The sequence below is a fragment of the Panulirus ornatus genome, chromosome 52 (assembly GCF_036320965.1).
Source record: "Panulirus ornatus isolate Po-2019 chromosome 52, ASM3632096v1, whole genome shotgun sequence".
In the NCBI taxonomy this organism is placed as follows: domain Eukaryota; kingdom Metazoa; phylum Arthropoda; class Malacostraca; order Decapoda; family Palinuridae; genus Panulirus; species Panulirus ornatus.
In genome coordinates this window covers 3,261,369-3,281,307 of record NC_092275.1, presented here as the reverse complement: position 1 = coordinate 3,281,307, position 19,939 = coordinate 3,261,369, and the positions used below count along the sequence as shown (strand labels likewise).

Below are 19,939 nucleotides of genomic sequence, written 5' to 3'. Positions count from 1 at the left end.
TATATATATATATGTATATATATATATATATATATATATATATATATATATATATATATATATATATATATATAGTTTTTTTTTTTTCTTTTTTTTGCTTTGTCGCTGTCTCCCGCGTTTGCGAGGTAGCGGAAGGAAACAGATGAAAGAATGGCCCAACCTGCCCACATACACATGTATATACATACATATCCACAAACACACAATATACATACCTTTACATCTCAATGTACACATATATATACACCCACAGACATATGCATATATACACATGTACATAATTCATACTGTCTGCCTTTATTTGTTCCCATCGCCACCTCGCCACACATGGAATAACAACCCCCTCCCCCCTCATGTGTGCGAGGTAGTGCTAGGAAAAATACTATATATATATATATATATATATATATATATATATATATATATATATATATATATATATATTTTTTATTTTTTATTTTCCTTTGTTGCTGTCTCCCGCGTTAGCGAGGTAGCGCAAGGAAACAGACGAAAGAATGGCCCAACCCGCCCCGCCCACATACACATGTATATACATACATGTCCACAAACGCACAATATACATACCTTTACATCTCAATGTACACATATATATACACACACAGACATATGCATATATACACATATACATAATTCATACTGTCTGCCTTTATTTGTTCCCATCGCCACCTCGCCACACATGGAATAACAAACCCCTCCCCCCTCATGTGTGCGAGGTAATGCTAGGAAAAACACTAAAGGCCCCGTTCGTTCACACTCAGTCTCTAGCTGTCATTTAATAATGCACCGAAACCACAGCTCCCTTTCCACATCCAGGCCCCACACACTTTGCATGGTTTACCCCAGACGCTTCACATGCCCTGGTTCAATCCATTGACAGCATGTCGACCCCGGTATACCACATCATTCCAATTCACTCTATTCCTTGCCCGCCTTTCACCCTCCTTCATGTTCAGGCCCCGATCACTCAAAATCTTTTTCACTCCAACTTTCCACCTCCAATTTGGTCTCCCAGTTCTCCTCGTTCCCTCCACCTCTGACACATATATCCTCTTGGTCAATCTTTCCCCACTCATTCTCTCCATGTGACCAAACCATTTCAAAACTCCCTCATCTGCTCTCTTAACCATACTCTTTTTATTTCCACACATCTCTCTCACCCTTACATTACTTACTCGATCAAACCACCTCACACCACATATTGTCCTCAAACATCTCATTTCCAGCACATCCACCCTCCTGCGCACAACTCTATCCATAGCCCACGGTTCGCAACCATACAACATTGTTGGAACCACTATTCCTTCAAAGATACCCATTTTTGCTTTCCGAGATAATGTTCTCGACTTCCAAACATTCTTTAAGGCTCCCAGAATTCTCGCCTCCTCCCCCACCCTGTGATTCACTTCCACTTCCATGGTTCCATCCGCTGCCAGATCCACTCCCAGATATCTAAAACACTTCACTTCCTCCAGCTTTTCTCCATTCAAACTTACCTCCCAATTGACTTGACCCTCAACCCAACTGTACCTAATAACCTTGCTCTTATTCACAGTTACTCTTAACTTTCTTCTTTCACACGCTTTACCAAACTCAGTCACCAGCTTCTGCAGTTTCTTACATGAATCAGCCACCAGCGCTGTATCATCAGCGAACAACAACTGACTCACTTCCCAAGCTCTCTCATCCACAACAGACTGCATACTTGCCCCTCTTTCCAAAACTCTTGTATTCACCTCCCTAACAACCCCATCCATAAACAAATTAAACAACCATGGAGACATCACACACCCCTGCCGCAAACCTACATTCACTGAGAACCAATCACTTTCCTCTCTTCCTACATGTACACATGCCTTACATCCTTGATAAAAACTTTTCACTGCTTCTAACAACTTGCCTTCCACACCATATATTCTTAAAACCTTCCACAGAGTATCTCTATCAACTCTATCATATGCCTTCTCCAGATCCATAAATGCTACATACAAATCTATTTGTTTTTCTAAGTATTTCTCGCATACATTCTTCAAAGCAAACACCTGATCCACACATCCTCTACCACTTGTGAAACCACACTGCTCTTCCCCAATCTGATGCTCTGTACATGCCTTCACCCTCTCAATCAATACCCTCCCATATAATTTACCAGGAATACTCAACAAACTTATACCTCTGTAATTTGAGCACTCACTCTTATCCCCTTTGCCTTTGTACAATGGCACTATGCAAGCATTCCGCCAATCCTCAGACACCTCACCATGAATCATACATACATTAAATAACCTTACCAACCAGTCAACAATACAGTCACCCCCTTTTTTAATAACTTCTACTGTAATACCATCCAAACCTCGTGCTTTGCCGGCTTTCATCTCCCGTAAAGCTTTTACTACCTCTTCTCTATTTACTCGATATATATATATATATATATATATATATATATATATATATATATATATATATATATATTTATATATATATATATATTTCGAGTAAGTAATGTAAGGGTAAGAGAGATGTTTGGAAATAAAAAGAGCGTGGTTGAGAGTGCAGAAGAGGGTGTTTTGAAATGTTTTGGGCACATGGAGAGAATGAGTGAGGAAAGATTGACCAAGAGGATATATGTGTTGGAGGTGGAGGGAACGAGGAGAAGTGGGAGACCAAATTGGAGGTGGAAAGATGGAGTGAAAAAGATTTTGAGTGATCGGGGCCTGAACATGCAGGAGGGTGAAAGGCGGGCAAGGAATAGAGTGAATTGGATAGATGTGGTAAACCGGGGTTACGGTGCTGTCAATGGATTGAATGAGGGCATGTGAAGCGTCTAGGGTAAACCATGGAAAGTTGTGTGGGGCCTGGATGTGGAAAGGGAGCTGTGGTTTCGGGCATTATTGCATGACAGCTAGAGACTGAGTGTGAAGGAATGGGGCCTTTGTTGTCTTTTCCTAGTGCTACCTCGCACACATGTGGGGGTAGGGGGATGGTATTCCATGTGTGGCGAGGTGGGGATGGGAATGAATAAAGGCAGACAGTGTGAATTGTGTGCATGGGTATATATGTATGTGTCTTTGTGTGTATATGTATGTGTACATTGAGATGTATAGGTAGGTATATTTGCACGTGTGGACATGTATGTATATACATGTGTATGGAGGTGGGTTGGGCCATTTCTTTCGTCTGTTTCCTTTTGCTACCTTGCAAACGTGGGAGACAGCGACAAAGCAAAATAAATAAAAAAAAAATGAAATTGAGTGGGAGACGTATAAAAGAAAGAGACAGGAGGTCAAGAGAAAGGTGCAAGAGGTGAAAAAAAGGGCAAATGTGAGTTGGGGTGAGAGAGTATCATTAAATTTTAGGGAGAATAAAAATATGTTCTGGAAGGAGGTAAATAAAGTGCGTAAGACAAGGGAGCAAATGGGAACTTCAGTGAAGGGCTCAAATGGGGAGGTGATAACAAGTAGTGGTGATGTGAGAAGGAGATGGAGTGAGTATTTTGAAGGTTTGTTGAATGTGTTTGATGACAGAGTGGCAGATATAGGGTGTTTTGGTCGAGGTGGTGTGCAAAGTGTGAGGATTAGGGAAAATGATTTGGTAGACAGAGAAGAGGTAGTAAAAGCTTTGCGGAAGATGAAAGCCAGCAAGGCAGCAGGTTTGGATGGTATTGCAGTGGAATTTATTAAAAAAGGGGGTGACTGTATTGTTGACTGGTTGGTAAGGTTATTTAATGTATGTATGATTCATGGTGAGGTGCCTGAGGATTGGCGGAATGCGTGCATAGTGCCATTGTACAAAGGCAAAGGGGATAAGAGTGAGTGCTCAAATTACAGAGGTATAAATTTGTTGAGTATTCCTGGCAAATTATATGGGATGGTATTGATTGAGAGGGTGAAGGCATGTACAGAGCATCAGATTGGGGAAGAGCAGTGTGGTTTCAGAAGTGATAGAGGATGTGTGGATCAGGTGTTTGCTTTGAAGAATGTATGTGAGAAATACTTAGAAAAGGAAATGGATTTGTATGTAGCATTTATGGATCTGGAGAAGGCATATGATAGAGTTGATAGAGATGCTCTGTGGAAGGTATTAAGAATATATGGTGTGGGAGGCAAGTTGTTAGAAGCAGTGAAAAGTTTTTATTGAGGATGTAAGGCATGTGTACGTGTAGGAAGAGAGGAAAGTGATTGGTTCTCAGTGAATGTAGGTTTGCGGCAGGGGTGTGTGATGTCTCCATGGTTGTTTAATTTGTTTATGGATGGGGTTGTTAGGGAAGTGAATGCAAGAGTTTTGGAAAGAGGGGCAAGTATGAAGTCTGTTGGGGATGAGAGAGCTTGGGAAGTGAGTCAGTTGTTGTTCGCTGATGATACAGCGCTGGTGCTGATTCATGTGAGAAACTGCAGAAGCTGGTGACTGAGTTTGGTAAAGTGTGTGAAAGAAGAAAGTTAAGAGTAAATGTGAATAAGAGCAAGGTTATTAGATACAGTAGGGTTGAGGGTCAAGTCAATTGGGAGGTGAGTTTGAATGGAGAAAAACTGGAGGAAGTGAAGTGTTTTAGATATTTGGGAGTGGCTCTGGCAGCGGATGGAAACATTGAAGCGGAAGTGGATCATAGGGTGGGTGAGGGGGCAAAAATTCTGGGAGCCTTGAAGAATGTGTGGAAGTCGAGAACATTATCTCGGAAAGCAAAAATGGGTATGTTTGAAGGAATAGTGGTTCCAACACTGTTGTATGGTTGCGAGGCGTGGACTATGGATAGAGTTGTGCGCATGAGGATGGATGTGCTGGAAATGAGATGTTTGAGGGCAATGTGTGGTGTGAGGTGGTTTGATCGAGTAAGTAACGTAAGGGTAAGAGAGATATGTGGAAATAAAAAGAGCGTGGTTGAGAGAGCAGAAGAGGGTGTTTTGAAATGGTTTGATCACATGGAGAGAATGAGTGAGGAAAGATTGACCAAGAGGATATATGTTTCGGAGGTTGAGGGAACGAGGAGAAGAGGGAGACCAAATTGGAGGTGGAAAGATGGAGTGAAAAAGATTTTGTGTGATCGGGGCCTGAACATGCAGGAGGGTGAAAGGAGGGCAAGGAATAGATTGAATTGGAGCGATGTGGCATACCGGGGTTGACGTGCTGTCAGTGGATTGAATCAAGGCATGTGAAGCGTCTGGGGTAAACCATGGAAAGCTGTGTAGGTATGTATATTTGCTTGTGTGGACGTATGTATATACATGTGTATGGGGGTGGGTTGGGCCATTTCTTATATATATATATATATATATATATATATATATATATATATATATATATATATATATATATATATATATGTATATATATATGTATATATATATATATATATATATATATATATATATATATATATATATATATATATATATCTTTTTCTTTCTTTTAAACTATTCGCCATTTCCCGCGTTAGCGAGGTAGCGCTAAGAACAGAGGACTGGGCCTTTTTTGGAATATCCTCAACTGGCCCCCTCTGTTGCTTCTTTTGGAAAATTTAAAAAAAAAAAAAAAAAAAAAAAAAAAAACAAGAGGGGAGGATTTCCAGCCCCCCGCTCCCTCCCCTTTTAGTCACCTTCTACGACACACAGGGAATACGTGGGAAGTATTCTTAATCCCCTATAACCAGGGATATATATATACATATATATATATATATATATATATATATATATATATATATATATATATTTACAAATTAAACAACCATGGAGACTTCACACACCCCTGCCGCAAACCTACATTCACTGAGAACCAATCACTTTCCTCTCTTCCTACACATACACATGCCTTACATCCTCGATAAAAAATTTTCACTGCATCTAACAACTTGCCTCCCACACTTTATATTCTTAATACCTTCCAAAGAGCATCTCTATCAACTCTATCATATGCCTTCTCCAGATCCATAAATGCTACATACAAATCCATTTGCTTTTCTAAGTATTTCTCACATACATTCTTCAAAGCAAACACCTGATCCACACATCCTCTACCACTTCTGAAACCACACTTCTCTTCCCCAATCTAATGCTCTGTACATGCCTTCACCCTCTCAATCAATACCCTCCCATATGATTTACCAGGAATACTCAACAAACTTATATATTTTTATTTATTATTTATTATTTGGTCACATGGAGAGAATGAGTGAGGAAAGATTGACCAAGAGGATATATGTGTCGGAGGTGGAGGGAACGAGGAGAAGAGGGAGACCAAATTGGAGGTGGAAAGATGGAGTGAAAAAGATTTTGTGTGATCGGGGCCTGAACATGCAGGAGGGTGAAAGGAGGGCAAGGAATAGAGTGAATTGGAGCGATGTGGTATACCGGGGTTGACGTGCTGTCAGTGGATTGAATCAAGGCATGTGAAGCGTCTGGGGTAAACCATGGAAAGCTGTGTAGGTATGTATATTTGCGTGTGTGGACGCATGTATATACATGTGTATGGGGGGGGTTGGGCCTTTTCTTTCGTCTGTTTCCTTGCGCTACCTCGCAAACGCGGGAGACAGCGACAAAGTATAATAAAAAAAAATAATATTATTATACTTTGTCGCTGTCTCCCGCGTTTGCGAGGTAGCGCAAGGAAACAGACGAAAGAAATGGCCCAACTCCCCCCCATACACATGTATATACATACGTCCACACACAGAAATATACATACCTACACAGCTTTCCATGGTTTACCCCAGACGCTTCACATGGCCTAATTCAATCCACTGACAGCACGTCAACCCCGGTATACCACATCGCTCCAATTCACTCTATTCCTTGCCCTCCTTTCACCCTCCTGCATGTTCAGGCCCCGATCACACAAAATCTTTTTCACTCCATCTTTCCCCCTCCAATTTGGTCTCCCTCTTCTCCTCGTCCCCTCCACCTCCAACACATATATCCTCTTGGTCAATCTTTCCTCACTCATTCTCTCCATGTGCCCAAACCACTTCAAAACACCCTCTTCTGCTCTCTCAACCACGCTCTTTTTATTTCCACACATCTCTCTTACCCTTACGTTACTCACTCGATCAAACCACCTCACACCACACATTGTCCTCAAACATCTCATTTCCAGCACATCCATCCTCCTGCACACAACTCTATCCATAGCCCACGCCTCGCAACCATACAACATTGTTGGAACCACTATTCCTTCAAACATACCCATTTTTGCTTTCCGAGATAATGTTCTCAACTTCCACACATTCTTCAAGGCCCCCAGAATTTTCGCCCCCTCCCCCACCCTATGATCCACTTCCGCTTCCATGGTTCCATCCGCTGCCAGATCCACTCCCAGATATCTAAAACACTTCACTTCCTCCAGTTTTTCTCCATTCAAACTCACCTCCCAATTGACTTGACCCTCAACCCTACTGTACCTAATAACCTTGCTCTTATTCACATTTACTCATAACTTTCTTCTTCCACACACTTTACCAAACCTCTGAAATTTGAGTACTCACTCTTATCCCCTTTGCCTTGTATAATGGCACTATGCACGCATTCCGCCAATCCTCAGGCACCTCACCATGAGTCATACATACATTAAATAACCTTAATTTGTTTATGGATGGGGTTGTTAGGGAGGTGAATGCAAGAGTTTTGGAAAGAGGGGCAAGTATGAAGTCTGTTGTGGATGAGAGAGCTTGGGAAGTGAATCAGTTGTTGTTCGCTGATGATACAGTGCTGGTGGCTGATTCATGTGAGAAACTGCAGAAGCTGGTGACTGAGTTGGGTAAAGTGTGTGAAAGAAGAAAGTTAAGAGTAAATGTGAATAAGAGCAAGGTTATTAGGTACAGTAGGGTTGAGGGTCAAGTCAATTGGGAGGTAAGTTTGAATGGAGAAAAACTGGAGGAAGTGAAGTGTTTTAGATATCTGGGAGTTGATCTGGCAGCGGATGGAACCATGGAAGCGGAAGTGGATCATAGGGTGGGGGAGGGGGCGAAAATTCTGGGAGCCTTGAAGAATGTGTGGAAGTCGAGGACATTATCTCGGAAAGCAAAAATGGGTATGTTTGAAGGAGTAGTGGTTCCAACAATGTTGTATGGTTGTGAGGCGTGGGCTATGGATAGAGTTGTGCGCAGGAGGATGGATGTGCTGGAAATGATATGTTTGAGGACAATGTGTAGTGTGAGGTGGTTTGATCGAGTAAGTAACGTAAGGGTAAGAGAGATGTGTGGATATAAAAAGAGCGTGGTTGAGAGAGCAGAAGAGGGTATTTTGAAATGGTTTGGGCACATGAAGAGAATGAGTGAGGAAAGATTGACCAAGAGGATATATGTGTCGGAAGTGGAGGGAACGAGGAGAAGTGGGAGACCAAATTGGAGGTGGAAATATGGAGTGAAAAAGATTTTGTGTGATCGGGGCCTGAACGTGCAGGAGGGTGAAAGGAGGGCAAGTGAATTGGATCGATGTGGTATACCGGGGTTGACGTGCTGTCAGTGGATTGAATCAGGGCATGTGAAGCGTCTGGGGTAAACCATGGAAAGCTGTGTTGGTATGTATATTTGCGTCTGTGGATGCTATGTATATGCATGTGTATGGGGGTGGGTTGGGCCATTTCTTTCGTCTGCTTCCTTGCGCTTCCTCGCAAATGCGGGAGACAGCGACAAAGGAAAAATATATATATATATATATATATATATATATATATATATATATATATATATATATATATATATATATATATATATATATATATATATATACATATATATATATATATATATTTCTTCTTCTTTCTTTCATACTATTCGCCATTTCCCGCGTCAGCGAGGTAGCGTTAAGAACAGAAGACTGGGCCTCTGAGGAAACATCCTCATCCAGCCCCCTTCTCTGTTCCTTCCTTTGGGGAAAAAAAAAAAAAAAGATATATATATATATATATATATATATATATATATATATATATATATATATATATATATATATATATATATATATATTATCCCTGGGGATAGGGGAGAAAGAATACTTCCCACGTATTCCCTGCGTGTCGTAGAAGGCGACTAAAAGGGGAGGGAGCGGGGGGCTGGAAATCCTCCCCTCTCGTTTTTTTTTTTTTTCCAAAAGAAGGAACAGAGAATTGGGCCAGGTGAGGGTATTCCCTCAAGGCCCAGTCCTCTGTTCTTAACGCTACCTCGCTAATGCGGGAAATGGCGAATAGTTTGAAAGAGAGAAAAAAATATATATATACATATATATATATATATATATATATATATATATGGAACACCCATACACACACATATGCATACATATATATACAAGTACACAGACATAAACGTATATATACATGTACATATTCATGCTTGCTTGCCTTCATCCATTCCTGTTGCTACCCTGCCTCAAACGAAATATCATTGCTACCCCGTGCTTCAGCGAGATAGCTCCAGGAAATATAGCCAAAAAAAGGCTACATTCGTTCACACTTAATCTCTAGATGTCATTTGTAATGCACCAAAACCACAACTTCTTATCCACATCCAGGCCCCACAGACCGTTCCATGGTTATACCCAAACTCTTCACATGCCCTGGTTCAGTCTTTTGATAGCATGTCGACCCCAGTACACCACATTGTTCCAGTTCACTCTATTCCTTGCATGTGTCTCACCCTCCTGTATGTTCAGGCCCTGATCGCTCAAAATCTTTTTCACTCCATCCTTCCAACTCCAATTTGGTCTCCCATTTTTCCTTGTTCCTTACACTTCTGACACATATATCCTCTTTGTCAATCTTCCCTCACTCCTTCTCTCCACATGTCCAAACCATTTCACCAAACCCTCTTCTGCTCTCCCAGACACTCTTTTCATTTCCACACATTTCTCTTACCTTTTCATCACTTAATCAAACCATCTCACATAATATATTGTCCTTGAACATTTCATTTTCAACTCATCCACCTTTTTCCATATAACCCTATCTGTAGCCCATGCCTTACAGCCTTATAACATTGTTAGAACTACTATTCCTTTAAACATACCCATTTTTGCTCTCTGAGATAACATTCTCTCCTTCCACACATTCTTCATCACTCCCAGAATCTTCGAACCCTCTCCCACCCTGTGACTCACTTCTGCCTCCATGGTTCCATCTGCTGCTAAGTCCACTCCCAGATATCTAAAACACTTCACTTCCTCCAATTTTTCTCCATTCAAATTTACATCCCAGTTAACTTGTCCCTCAACCTTACTGAACCTAATGACCTTGCTTTTGTTCACATTTACTCTCAACTTTCTCCTTTCACACACTTTTCCAAACTCATTTACTAACTTCTGCAGTTTCTCACTCAAATCAGCCACCTGAGCTGTATCATCTGCAAACAACAACTGACTCACTTCCCAGGCCCTGTCATCCCCAACGGACTGCATACTCACCCCTCTCTCCAATGCTCTGGCATTTACCTCCCTAACCACCCCACCCATAAATGAATTAAACAACCATGGGGACATCACACACCCCTGCTGCAGACATTCACTGGAAACCAATCTCTTTCCTGTCTTCCTACTTGTACATATGCCTTACATCATTGGTAAAAACTTTACACTGCTTCTAACAACTTACCTCCCACACCATATAATCTTAAGACCTTCCGCAAAGCATCTCTGTCAATGCTATCATATGTCTTCTCCAGATACACAAATGCTTTATGCAAATCCATCTGTTTTTCTAAGTATTTCTCACACACATTCTCCATAGCAAACACCTGATCCACACATCCTTTACTACTTCTGAAACCACACTGCTCTTTCCCAATCTGATGCTGTGTACATACCTTCACCCTCCCAATCGATACCCTTCCATATGATTTCCTTCCCAGGAATACTCAACAAACTTATGCCTCTGTAATTTGAACACTCACTTTTATCCCCTTTGCCTTTGTACAATGGCACTATGCCTGCATTCTGCCAATCCTCAGCCACTTCACCATGGTCCATATGTACACTGAATATCCTTACCAACCAATCAACACCACAGGCACCCCCTTTATAATAAATTCCACTGCAATACCATCCAAACCTGCTACCTTGCTGGATTGCATCTTCCACAAAGCATTCACAGCCTCTTCTATCTTTACCGAATCATTCTCCCTGACCCTCTCACTTTGCACACCACCTCGACCAAAACACCTACATTTACCACTCTATCATCAAACACATTCAGCAAACCTTCATGATATTCCCTCCATCTCCTTCTCACTTCATCACTTCCTGTTATTACTTCCCCTCTTGCCCCCTTTACAGATATTCCCATTTTTCTTTTGTCTTCACGTTTTTTTACCTCCTTCCAAAACATCTTTTTGTTCTCCCTAAAATTTTATGATACTCTCTCACCCCAACTCTTATTTGCCTTCTTTTTCAACCCTTGTACCTTTCTCTTGACCTCCTGCCACTTTCTTTTATGGATCTCCCAGTCATTTGCACTCCTTCCTTACAACTATTGTCCAAATGCCTCCCTTTCCTCAGCCACTAACAATCTTACTTCTTCATCCCACCACTCACTACCCTTTCTAATCTGCCCACCTCCCACCTTTCTCTTGCCACATACATCTTTTCCACAAGTCATCACTGCTTCCCTAAATACATCCCATTCCTCACCCACTCCCCTTCCATCATTTGCTCTCACCTTTTGCCATTCTACACTCAATCTCTCGTGGTATTTCTTCACACAAATCTACTTTCCAAGCTCACTCTCACCACTCTCTTCTCCCAAATATTCTCTCCTCTTTTTTGAAAACCTCAACAAATCTTCACCATCGCCTCCACAAGATAGTGATCAGGCTTTCCTCCAGCTGCCTCTATCAGCACATTAACATTCAAAATTCTCTGTTACATACATCTATCAATTAACACATAATCCAATAATGCTCTTTGACCATTTCTCCTTCTCTCATACATATACTTATGTATATCTCTCTTTTTAGACAGTTATTCTCAATCACCAGTCTTTTTAGCACACATCCATAAGCTCTTCACCATTCCTTTTACAACACTGAATACCCCATGTACACCAAATATTCCCTCCACTGCCACATTACTCACTTTCGCATTCAAATCACACACCACTAAAACCTGTTCTTGTGCATCAAAGCTGCTTACACACTCAATTAGCTGCTCCCAAAACACTTGCCTCTAATGATCTTTCTTCTCATGACCGTGTGCATAAACACCAATAAATAATCACCCAATTTTTATGAATCCACTTTCACTTTTACCTACATCAATCAAGAATTGATTTCTCACACTCTATCACATACTCCCACAACTCCTGCTTCGGGAGTAGTGTGACTTCATCACCTCTTGTCCTCTCACCTACCCCTGACTTTAGTCCCAAGCTTTTCCCAAACCACTCTTCCCTTTTACCCTTGAGCTTTGATTTACTCAGAGCCAGAACTTCCAGGCTTCTTTCCTCAAACATACTGCCTGTCTCTCCTTTCTGCTCATCGCCATTACATCCACACATATTCAGACACACCAATCTGAGCCTTCGAGAATGATGAGCACTCCCCACTTTACTCGTTCTCCTGTTTCCTTTTTCAAAAATTGAAATCTAAGGAGGGGAGGGTTTCCAGCCCCCCAACTCCTGCCCTCTTTACTTGCCTTCTACAAGACATGGGAAATACATGGGAATTAGTCTTTCTCCCCTATCCCCAGAGATGTATATGTATATGTATGTATATGTGTGAGTATGGGCATATATGTATATATAGTGTATATGAGTGGATGAGTGATTCTTCATCTGTTTCCTGGTGCTACCTCGCTGAAGTGTGAAATGGCAATCAAATATATTAGATATTATTTATTATACTTAATTTCTGTTTCCCGCTTCAGCAAGGTAGCACAAGGAAAACAGACGAAGAATGGCTCAACCACCCACATACACATATATATACATAAACACCCATACATGCACAAATACATACATATACATTTCAGTGTGTCTATACATATACATACACAGACATATTCTTACTGCCTTCATCCAGTCCCGTTGCCACCCTGCCACACGTGAAATAGCATTCCCTCGCAACCATATAACATTGCATATAACATGCCTCGCAACCATATAACATTGTTTGAACCACTATTCCTTCAAATATACCCATTTTTGCTCTCTGAGATAACATTCTTGCCTTTCCCACATTCTTCAATGCTCCCAGAACCTTTACCCCCTTCCCCACCCTGTGACTCACTTCCACTCCAAGATATCTAAAACAGTTCACTTCATTCAGTTTTTCTCCATTCAAACTTAGATCCTAATTAGCTTTTCCCTTAACCCAACTGAACCTAATATCCTTGCTCATATTCACATTTACTCTCAACTTTCTCCTCTCACACACTTTACCAAACTCAGTCACCAACCTGTGCAGTTTCTCACCTGAATCAGCTACAAGAGCTGTATTATCAGCAAACAACATCTGACTCACTTCCCAAGCCCTTTCATCCACAACAGACTGCATACTTGCCCCTCTCTCCAAAACTCTTGCATTCACCTCCTTAACCACCTCATCCTTAAACAAATTGAACAACTATGAAGACATCACACACCCCTGCCACAAACCTACATTCACTAGAAACCATCACTTTCCTCTCTTCCTACTCGTAAACATGTCTTACATCCTTGGTAAAAACTTTTCAATGCTTCTAGCAACTTACCTCCCACAGCTTAAAACCTTCCACAGAGAATCTCTACCAACCCTATCATATTCCTTCTCCAGATCTATAAATGGTACATACAAACCCATCTGTTTTTCTAAGTATTTCTCACATACATTCCTCAAAGCAAACACCTGATCCACACATCCTCTACCACTTCTGAAACCACACTGCTTTTCTCCAATCTGATTCTCTGTACATGCCTTTACCCTCTCAGTCAATATCCTCCCGTACAATATTCCAGGAATACTCAACAAACGTATGCCTCTTTAATTTGAACACTCACTTTTATCCCCTTGCCATTGTACAATGGCGCTATGCATGCATTCTGCCAGTCCTCAGGCACTTCACCATGATCCATACACATTGAATATCCTTACCAACCAATCAGCAACGCAGTCACCCCCTTTTTGGATAAATTCCGCTACAATACCATCCAAACCTGCTGCTTTGCTGTCTTTCATCTTCCACAAAGCTTTCATTACCTCTTCTTTATTTACCAAATCATTCTCCCTGACCCTCTCACTTCACACTTCACCTTAACCAGAACACCCTATATCTGCCACTCTATCATCAAATGCATTCAGCAAACCTTCAAAATACTCACTTCATCTCATTTCATCACTACTTGTCATTACCTCCCCATTTGCTCCTTCACTAATGTTCTCATTTGTTCTTTTGTCTTGTGCAAGTTATTTACCTCCTTCCAAAAGAAGGTGAAGAGGATGGTGAGAGTAAGTGAGCTTGGGAAGGAGACTTGTGTGAGGAAGTTCCAGGAGAGACTAAGTACAGAATGGAAAAAGGTGAGAACAAAGAAGGTAAGGGGAGTGGGGGAGGAATGGGATGTATTTAGGAAAGCAGTGATGGCTTGCGCAAAAGATGCTTGTGGCATGAAAAGCATGGGAGGTGCATTGATTAGATAGGGTGGTGAGTGGTGGGATGAAGAAGTAAGGTTATTAGTGAAAGAGAAGAGAGAAGCATTTGGACGATTTTTGCAGGGAAAAATGCAAATGAGTGGGAGATGTATAAAAGAAAGAATGAGTGGGAGATGTGTAAAAGAAAGAGGCAGGAGGTCAAGAGAAAGGTGCAAGAGGTGAAAAAGACGGGCAAATGAGAGTTGGGGTGAGAGAGTATCATTAAATTTTAGGGAGAATAAAAAGATGTTCTGGAACGAGGTAAATAAAGTGCGTAAGACAAGGAAGCAAATGGGAACTTCTGAAGGGGGCTAATGGGGAGGTGACAACAAGTAGTGGTGATGTGAGAAGGAGATGGAGTGAGTATTTTGAAGGTTTGTTGAATGTGTTTGATGATAGAGTGGCAGATATAGGGTGTTTTGGTCGAGGTGGTGTGCAAAGTGAGAGGGTTAGGGAAAATGATTTGGTAAACAGAGAAGAGGTAGTAAAAACTTTGCAGAAGATGAAAGCCGGCAAGGCAGCAGGTTTGGATGGTATTGCAGTGGAATTTATTAAAAAAGGGGGTGACTGTATTGTTGACTGGTTGGTAAGGTTATTTAATGTATGTATGATTCATGGTGAGGTGCCTGAGGATTGGCAGAATGCTTGCATAGTGCCATTGTACAAAGGCAAAGGGGATAAGAGTGAGTGCTCAAATTACAGAGGTATAACTTTGTTGAGTATTCCTGGTAAATTATATGGGAGAGTATTGATTGAGAGGGTGAAGGGATGTACAGAGCATCAGATTGGGGAAGAGCAGTGTGGTTTCAGAAGTGGTAGAGGATGTGTGGATCAGTTGTTTGCTTTGAAGAATGTATGTGAGAAATACTTAGAAAAGCAAATGGATTTGTATGTAGCATTTATGGATCTGGAGAAGGCATATGATAGAGTTGATAGAGAGGCTCTGTGGAAGGTACTAAGAGTTTATAGTGTGGGAGGCAAGTTGTTAGAAGCAGTGAAAAGTTTTTATCGAGGATGTAAGGCATGTGTACGTGTCGTGTAGGAAGAGAGGAAGGTGATTGGTTCTCAGTGAATGTAGGTTTGCGGCAGGGGTGTGTGATGTCTCCATGGTTGTTTAATTTGTTTATGGATGGGGTTGTTAGGGAGGTGAATGCAAGAGTTTTGGAAAGAGGGGCAAGTATGCAGTCTGTTGTTAATGAGAGAGCTTGGGAAGTGAGTCAGTTGTTTTTCGCTGATGATACAGCACTGGTGGCTCATTCATGTGAGAAACTGCAGAAGCTGGTGACTGAGTTTGGTAAAGTGTGTGAAAGAAGAAAGTTAAGAGTAAATGTGAATAAGAGCTAGGTTATTAGGTACAGTAGGGTTGAGGGTCAAGTCAATTGGGAGGTAAGTCTGAATGGAGAAAAACTTGAGGAAGTAAAATCTTTTAGATATCTGGGAGTGGATCTGGCAGCAGATGGAACCATGGAAGCAGAAGTGAATCATAGGGTGGGGGAGGGGGTGAAAATCCTGGGAGCCTTGAAGAATGTGTGGAAGTCGAGAAAATTATCTCCGAAAGCAAAAATGAGTATGTTTGAAGGAGTAGTGGTTCCAACTATGTTGTATGGTTGCGAGGCATGGGCTATGGATAGAGTTGTGCAGAGGAGGGTGGATGTGCTGGAAATGAGATGTTTAAGGACAATATGTGGTGTGAGGTGGTTTGATCGAGTAAGTAATGTAAGGGTAAGAGAGATGTGTGGAAATAAAAAGAGCGTGCTTGAGAGAGCAGGAGAGGGTGTTTTGAAATGGTTTGGGCACATGGAGAGAATGAGTGAGGAAAGATTGACCAAGAGGATATATGTGTCGGAGGTGGAGGGAACGAGGAGAAGTGGGAGACCAAATTGGAGGTGGAAATATGGAGTGAAAAAGATTTTGAGTGATCGGGGCCTGAACATGCTGGAGGGTGAAAGGCGTGCAAGGAATAGAGTGAATTGGAACGATGCGGTACACTGGGGTCGACATGCCGTCAATGGATTGAATCAGGGCATGTGAAGCGTCTGGGGTAAACTATGGAAAGTTCTGTGGGGCCTGGATGTGGAAAGGGAGCTGTGGTTTCGGGCATTATTACATGACAGCTAGAGACTGAGTGTGAACGAATGGGGCCTTTGTTGTCTTCCTAGCACTACCTCGCACACATGATGGGGGAGTGGGATGTTATTCCATGTGTGGCGAGGTGGCGATGGGAGTTAATAAGGGCAGACAGTATGAATTATGTTCATGTGTATATATGTATATGTCTGTATATGCACAAGGGGTCCCAGGTTCGATCCTGGCTGATGGAGCTTTGTATGTTCTATGAAGGTGCGCGTTCATATACACTTTATTCGTATATGTCTGTGTGTGTATATATATGTGTACATTGAGATGTATAGGTATGTATATTTGCGTGTGTGGATGTGTATGTATATACATGTGTATGGGGGTGGGTTGGGTCATTTCTTTCGTCTGTTTCCTTGCGCTACCTCGCAAACGCGGGAGACACGACAAAGCAAAATAATGATAATAACTTTGTCACTGTCTCCCACGTTAGCAAGGTAGTGCAAGGAAACAGACAAAAGCATGGCCCAACCCACCCACATACACATGTATATACATACACGTCCACACATGCATATATACATGCCTATACTTTTCAACGTATACATACATATACATACACAGACATATACATATATACACATGTACATAATTCTTACTTGCTGCCCTTATTCATTTCCTTCGCCACCCCGCCACACATGAAACGACAACCCCCTCACCCTGCATGCATACGAAGTAGCACTAGGAAAAGACAACAAAGGCCACATTCATTCACACTCAGTCTCAATCTGTCATGTATAATGCACAGAAACCACAGCTCCCTTTCCACATCCAGGCCCCACAAAATTTCCATTGTTTACCCCAGACACTTCACATGCCCTGGTTCAATCCACTGACAGCACGTTGACCCTGGTATACCACATCGTTCCAATTCACTCTATTCCTTGCACGCCTTCCACCCTCCTGCATGTTCAGGCCCCGATAGCTCAAAACCTTTTTCACTCCATCCTTCCACCTCCAATTTGGTCTCCCACTTTTCCTTGTTCCCTCCACCTCTGACACATATATCCTCTTTGTCAGTCTTTCCTCACTCATTTTCTCCATGTGACCAAACCTTTTCAAAACACTCTCTTCTGCTCTGTCAACCACGCTCTTTTTATTACCACACATCTCTCTTACCCTTTCATTACTTACTCGATCAAACCACCTCACACCACATATTATCCTCAAACATCTCATTTCCAACACATCCACCCTCCTGCGCACAACTCTATCTATAGCCCATGCCTCGCAACCATATAACATTGTTGGAACCACTATTCCTTCGAACATGCCCATTCTTGCTTTCCGAGATAATGTTCTCACCTTCCACACATTTTGCAACGTTCCCAGAACTTTCGCCCTTTTTCCACCCTGTGACTCACTTCCCCTTCCATGGTTCCATCGGCTGCCAAATCCACTCCCAGATATCTAAAACACTTCACTTCCTCCAGTTTTCCTCCATTCAAACTTACCTCCCAATTGACTTGTCATTCAACCCAACTGTACCTAATAACCTTGATCTTATTCACATTTACTCTCAGCTTTCTTCTTTCACACACCTTACCAAACTCAGTCACCAGCTTCTGCAGTTTCTCACCCGAATCAGCCACCAGTGCTGTATCATCAGCGAACAATTACTGACTCACTTTCCAAGCCCTTTCATCCGCAACAGACTGCATAGTTGCCCCTCTCTCCAAAACTCTTGCATTCACCTCCCTCACAACCCCATCCATAAACAAATTAAACAACCAAGGAGACATCATGCAACCCTGCCGCAAACCGACATTCAATGAGAACCTCTCTCTCCTCTCTTCCTACTCGTACCCATGCCTTAAATCTTTGATAAAAACTTTCCAGTGCTTCCAGAAACTTACCTCCCACACCAGATATTCTTACTACCTTCCACAGAGCATCTCTATCATCTCTATCATATGCCTTCTCCAGATCCATAAATGCTACATACAAGTCCATTTGCTTTTCTAAGTATTTCTCTTATACATTCTTCAAAGCAAACACCTGATCCACACATCCTCTACCACTTCTGAAACAACACTGCTCTTCCCCAATCTGATGCTCTGCACATGCTTTCACCCTCTCAATGAATACCCTCCCATATGATTTCCCAGGAATACTCAACAAACTTATTTATAACTCTGTAATTTGAGCATTTACCTTTATCCCCTTTGCCTTTGTACAATGGCACTATGCGTGCTTTCTGCCAATCCTCAGGCACCTCACCATGAGCCATACATGCATTAGATATCCTTACCAACCAGTCAACAACATAGTCACCCCCTTTTTTAATAAATTCCACTGCAGTACCATACAAACCCGCCTCCTTGCCGTCTTTCATCTTCCGCTGAGCTTTTACTACCTCTTCTCTGTTTACCAAATCATTCTCCCTAACCCTCTCACTTTGCACACCACCTCGACCAAAACACCCTATATCTGCCACTCTATCATCAAACACATTCAACAAACCTTCAAAATACTCACTCCATCTCCTTCTCACATCACCTCTACTTGTTATCACCTCCCCATTAGCCACCTTCACCGATATTCCCATTTGTTCTCGTCTTATACCCTTTATTTACCTCCTTCCAAAACATCTTTTTATTCTCCCTAGAATTTAATGATAGTCTCTCACCCCAGCTCTCATTTGCCCTCTTTTTCACCTCTTGCACCTTTCTCTTGACCTCCTGCCTCTTTCTTTTATGCATCTCTGAGTCATTTGCACTATTTCCCTTCAAAAATCGTCCAAATGCCTCTCTCTTCTCTTTCTCTAATTATCTTACTTTTTCATCCCACCACACACTATTCTTTCTAATCTGCCTACCTCCCATGCTTCTCATGCCACAAGCTTCTTTTGTGCAACCCAACCACTGCTTCCCCAGATACATCCCATTCCATCCCCCCACTCCCCTTTTATCCTTTTACTCTCACCTTTTTCCATTCTGCTCTCAGTCTCTCTTGGTACTCCCTCACACAATTCTCTTTCCCAAGCTCACTTATTCTCACCACTCTCTTCAGCCAACATTCTCTTTTTTCTGACAACCTCAACAAATCTTCACCTTCACCTCCACAAGATAATGATCAGACATCCCTCCAGTTGCACCTCTCAGCACATTAACATCCCAAAGTCTCTCTTTCACTTGCCTCTTAATTATCACGTAATCCAGTAACATTCTTTGGCCATCTCTCCTATTTACATATGTATACTTA

General features: G+C 41.8%; 1 protein-coding gene across 1 annotated transcript in view; it reads left to right on the top strand.

Annotated features, from left to right (window-relative positions):
- Positions 1-19,939, top strand: part of LOC139764960 (intermembrane lipid transfer protein VPS13A-like) — a 1,504,808-nt gene that overhangs the window by 717,117 nt on the left and 767,752 nt on the right.